This window comes from Orycteropus afer, unplaced genomic scaffold (genome assembly GCF_000298275.1).
Source record: "Orycteropus afer afer isolate SDZICR_OR568_19922 unplaced genomic scaffold, OryAfe1.0 scaffold00028, whole genome shotgun sequence".
In the NCBI taxonomy this organism is placed as follows: Eukaryota; Metazoa; Chordata; class Mammalia; order Tubulidentata; family Orycteropodidae; genus Orycteropus; species Orycteropus afer.
Genome location: NW_006921615.1, coordinates 9,032,487 through 9,038,702, shown reverse-complemented (window position 1 = coordinate 9,038,702; position 6,216 = coordinate 9,032,487).

Below are 6,216 nucleotides of genomic sequence, written 5' to 3'. Positions count from 1 at the left end.
CATTTTGGTCTTTTCTTTCTTTCCTGTCTTTTTAATGACCTTTTGCTTTCTTCATGGATGATGTTCTTGATGTCATCCCATAATTCCTCTGGTTTTCGGTCATTAGTATTCAATGCATCAAATCTATTCTTTAGATGGCCTCTGAATTCAGGAGAGATATAATCAAAGTCTTTTTTTTTGGCTCTCATGAGCTTCTTTTCATTGTCTTCAGCTTCAAGTTGAACTCACATATGAGCAATTGATGGTCTATTTCCACAATCAGCTCCTGGACTTGTTTTGGCTGAAGATATTGAGCTTTTTTATTGCCTCTTGCCACAGATGTCCATCTGATTCCTGTGTATTCCATCTGGTGAACTCCATGTGTATCATCACTGTTTGTGTTTTTGGAAAAAGGTATTTGCAATGAATAAGTCATTGGTCTTGCAAAGTTCTATCATGTGATCTCTACTGTCATTTCTATCACCAAGGCCGTATTTTCCAACTGTCAGTGATTCTTTGTTTCCAACTTTTGCATTCCAATCACCAGTGATAATTAACACATCTTGATTGCATGTTTGGTCAATTTCAGTCTGCAGAAGTTGGTAAAAATTTTCAATTTCCTCATTTTTGTCTTTGGTGGTTGGTACATAAATTTGAATAATAGTAATATTAACTGGTCTTCCTTATAGGGGTATAGATACTATCCTATCACTGACAGCATTGTACTTCAGGATAGATCTTCATACAGTCTTTGTGATGATGAATGTCATGCCATTCCTCTTCAATTTGTCATTCCCAGCATAGTAGATCATATGATTGTTTGAATAAAAATGGCCAAAACTGGTCCATTTCAGCTCACTAATGCCTAGGATATTGATCTTTATGCATTCCATTTCATTTTTGACAACTTCCAATTTTCCTAGATTCATTCTTCATACATTCCATGTTCCAATTATTAATGGATGTTTGCCACTGTTTCTTCTCATCTTGAGATGTGCCAGTGGAAGTCCCTAAAGCTTTACTCTATCCACATCACTAAGGCTGGCTCCACTATGAGGAGGCAGCTCTTCTCCAGTCATATTTTGAATGCTTTTCGACCTGAGGAGCTCATCTTCTGGTACTATATCGCACAATGTTTCAGGGCTATTCATAACATTTTCCAGTAATATATCAGACAGTGTTTCACTGCTATTTATAAGATTTTCACTGTCCAATTCTTTGAGAAGTGGATGGATTCTTCCTTCTTCCAAGTCTGTCTTAGTCTGGAAGCTCTGCTGAAACCTGTCCACCATGGGTAACCCTGCTGGCATTTGAAACACCGGTGGCATAGCCTCTAGCTTCACAGCAACACTCAAGCCACCACAGTATGACAAACTGACAGACAAGTTTGTCTCCCTTAGTTGTTCCAAACTGTTCTGCTCATTTCCTGGTCTCCCCTGCCCCACTTGTTTAGCCGGCCTGCCCCAAGGGCACAAACACCCACCTTCTCCTGGTCCCGGGCTGGCTTACTGCAGCCTGCTTCCACGCGTACCTGTTATATCTTATCCTATTTTAGATTTATGAAAATAACTTTTCAGACCCATAAATTGAATTGGGAATAGAGAGCTAATTTATTTCTATAACTTTACAATTTACAAATTGCTTTTATCTACACTATATTTCATGTAACTCATAGCAAATGTTTGTATTTTATAGATGAGGAAACTAAGGTTCAGAGAGGTACAGTGAAAATTCAACTGCAACCCAAAAACAACAAGAAGGAAATGAAAGATGCATTTTCTAACTTGACTTGGCTGAAAGGAAATAACTATATTAAAGATTAACACTAGTCTGTGCATAATAGGAGCCAAATTAATGTTGAAGTGAGCAACATAAAGAATATTTTTTCACTAATTTTAATAAAAGTTGAATAGATTTACAGGGGAGACATAAAGGAATTGTATGTCATTCAAAGATTATATGGAAAAATGAAAACTGGTTGGAGAATAAATAAATCCATAATATTTAAGATCTAAAACAATTTGATTAACAATTATTAATGATTTAAATATTGTTCAGCCAAAAACAGGAGGTTAGGTATCTAACTTCCATTGCTTCCTTCCAGTGATTTAATGCTATACAAAATACAAAAAGTAAGGGTTTCCCATTGTTTTTGGATTGTGTTTTCAATACAGTCATTCATTGAAAATACATTTCCTGTCCAAAGTATGGCGTTTTCTGGATTGTGAGAAAAAGCAATCCCTTAAGTTCTACAAATCTTGAACTAAGGCTGTTTATAACAAATCCTAGATGCTATAGCTTGGATTTGGCTCCCAAAAACATGTGTTGGAATCCCAACCCCTATGCATGTGGATGTAATCTCATCAGGAATAGATTTTTTTTTCTTTGTTATGTTAAAGAGGCCATATCAATATACCTTGTATTTTAAGCCAATCACTTTTGACATATAAAAGAGCAGATTAAGCATAGAAGCTAGCATAGATGGGAAGGACAGATGTCATGCCACAGAAAGATCACCAAGGAATTAATGAACAGAGCTGAAAAGAGACAAAGACTTTCCTCCAGAACCCACAGAGAGAGAAAGTCTTCTAGAGCTGGTGTCCTGAATTCAGACTTCTAAACTGTAAAAAAAATAAATTGTTATCTTTTAAAGCCACCCACTGCGATATTTGTGTTTTAGCAGCAATAAGAAACTAAGACACAAGGCAAAAGAGCATCTTGGAAATTGAATTCCCATAGAACTAAAAATAGAAAATTTTCTAAATAAATAAGTGATCAACCAAGTCTTTAAAAGTATAGCTGTTTCTTTCTTTCTGTTCTTTTTTGCTTTAGTTTCTTCCATATCACTAATCTTTGGAGCTCATCATTTACTCAGATGTCTATCCTATTTATCTTCATTTATTTTATCTCCACACATAAATCAAAACCTTTTGTTTCTTTAGTCGTATTTATTACTCTCATTTTCATCTCCATTTTTTGTATCATTTTGCACTTTGGATTTAGAACTCCAAGCTTTTGTTGATTGCTAAGGAATGGAGTTTACTTTATTACCTTGTGTTTTATCTGGCAAAGACCTTTTAAGGTAAAAAATGCAGCCAGTCAATGAACAAGAATGAATGCATTCCAGTCAAATAATTTAAAGCCGCACTCCATACTTGACTCCACTTTTAAACTGGAAAATGGTGGCTGACAGGGTGTAGAAACACAGCTTCAATTTAAAGGATACTAAGGGTCTCCAGTATCCCTCCAAACTGACCAAACACTGCCACTGAGTCGACTCTGACTCATTACAACCCCCTCTGAGTTTCTAAGGCTGTAAATCTTTACAGAAGCAGATCTGTGGAGGGGCTGGTACGCTCAAACCACTGACCTATTGGCTAGCAGTCAAATGCCTTAACAAGTACCCCACCAGAGCTCCTCCAGGACCCCAAAGTGCAAAAAAAAAAAAAAAAAAACCCACTGCCATTAAGTCGATTCCGACTCAATAGCGACCCTATAGGACAGAGTAGAACTGCTCCATAGGGTTTCCAAGACTGCCAATCTTTGCAGAAGCAGACTGTCTCATTTTTCTCCCACAGAGCAGTTGGTTCAACCTGCTGACCTTCTGGTTAGCGTTAAATGTGATAACTACTGCTCTACCAGAGCTCCTCCTCTAATCTCTAGTCCCCTCAATTCATCTTTGGTATGAGAGCTGCTTCTAAAGTCCCCAGATCAGCTAGCGGTAGAGTCACATGGCTGAGTATGTTGAGGCCCAGGCATAAAATATGTTCCACATGAATTTCTCCATTTCTGCTACAATTTTCTCTGGTACCACTGTTTCCTGGCTTAACTTTCTAACTTAATTTCTCTTAAACTAGAAACACAAGCTATGTGCCATTTATTCCCATCTTTTAATGTTAAATAAGATTGTAGCAATCTCAGTACCACTGAAAGGACATGGGGCATTACCAAAGCAATGAATATAATCATCTAGAACATTCTGAAATGACAAAAGCAATACTTATTGTAAAAAAAAAACAACTCAGTACAACAGTGCAGAAAATGCAAAGCTAAAGTTCTACTTTACACAGCTCCTCCCTCTCCCTTAGGAATCCACTATTAACAGTTTGAAGTGAATCATTCCATACCTATTTCTATGAATTTACATATATACAGTATCCTGAAAAAAAAGCCAAACCCGCTGCCATCAAATTGATTCCGACTCACAGCGGCCCCCATTGGGTTTCCAAGGAAGTAAATCTTTACAGAAGTAGATTGCTGAGTCTTGCTTCTGCGGAGTAGCTGGTGGGTTTGAACCACCAACCTTCTGGTTAACAGTCAGATGCCTTAGTCACTGTGCTACCAGAGCTCCTTAGATACATTATATTGTTTTTAAAAAACCTAAACAGTATACCAGAGCCCTTGTGGTGTAGTGCTCGGCTACTAATGGGAAGGTCAGAGATTTGAAAGGTCAGTGATTCGAACCTACAAGTTGCTCTATAGGAGAAAGATATGACAATCTCCTTCTGTAAAGATTACAGCCTTGGAAATCCTGTAGAGCAGTTCTGCTTCATCTTTTGAGGTCATGAATCGACTTGATGGCAACCAGTAAATGATTTATCATTGATACTGTTCTGTGACTTATATTTTCATTTAACAATATTCTATAGAAGTCATTTTATGTCATTATTTATAACTCAACTTCATCTTCTGTAGAAGCTGCATAATATTTCCTGGTGGCACAGTCATTAACCACTCAACTATTAACCCAAATGTTGGCAGTTCAAATCTTCCAGCTGCACTGCAAGAGAAAGATATGACAGTCTGCTTCCATAAAGATTTAGAGCCTTGGAAACCCTATGAAGCAGTTCTAATCTGTCTTAAAGGGTCACTATGACTTGCAATTGACTTGACAGCAAAACTTAGGTTTTTTTTTTTTTGGCATAATATTACAAATGTACCATAATTTATTTGGCTTTTTTTCTATTGGTAGCCATTTAGGGTACTCGCAGGATACTGATATTGCAAACAAAGGAGAAGGGACATCCTTGTATGTAATTTTATGCACATCTGCCAGAATTTCTGCAGGATAGATTCAAAGAAGAATCATTGGGTCATTGAATATGTGCATTTAAATTTGATTAGAATCACACAGTCATTTATGATAATCTTTTATTTCCAGTCTTTTGCTTTTAACCCACAAAATACAATCACAAACATTTCAAGCTGGAAGAGATCATGTCAGCTTTGGAAGGGGCTTTTAACACTTAGGGCAGGACGAGTCTTTGTTGTGCAGGATAGTTCCTCACACTGCAGGGCTTTTAGTAACTTAACTTTTGCTTATTAAAAGCCAGTAGCATCCAGTATTAGTTATCTACTGCTACATAACAAATTATCCCAAATTTAGCATCTTAAAACAGTAAACATTTATATCTCACAGTTTCCATGGGTCAGGAATCTGGGAGCAACTTGGTTGAATAGCTCAGGCTCAGGGACTCTCTCAAGCTTTCACTCAAGGTGTCTGCTGAGGCTGCAGTCATCTGAGACTTGACTAAGACTAGAGGATCTGCTTCCAGGCTCACACACATGGCCAGTTTGCATGAGTCTTCAATTGCTTACCACACTAGCCTCTCCAGAGGGTGATTCACAACAAGACTTCCCCCAGAGCAAATGATCAGAGAAAGAGAAGCAAAGAGTTCAAGATGGAAGCTATAGTGTCTTTTATAAATCTTATTAAAGATATTTTGGCTTCTGATGTATGCTTTTGGTCACAGAAACCAACTCTGGTAAAATATGGGAAGGGACTATATCAGGGTGTGAATTCCAGGAGGCAGAGATCACTGGGAGCCATATTGGAAGCTGACTACCATACATCTATAATCATGTGACAGCAAAAATATCCAACACATATTTCCACTACCACCCCATCTGATTAGATAAAAATGGTGGAGTAATTGAGTCATCAAAGGCAGGTGGTGATATAAGCATTCAAACTTCAAAGGAACCTATGTCCCAGCATTCAGTTTCATATTCACACTGTGCATGGATGTAGTGTAAGAACTCATGAAGGGAAAACACAGCAGCTTACAACAGATGATTAATGGATGTGGTAATCAATCAATGAGTATACTTTGTTAAAGGATATATTTTTTAAAATTTTGCTATTTGGGATGTAATTATGTATATGTGAGCTATTAGATTATCTCTTCTATATAATGGGTTGTTTCTTCTAAATAACCAAAAAAAAAAAAAAAAAAA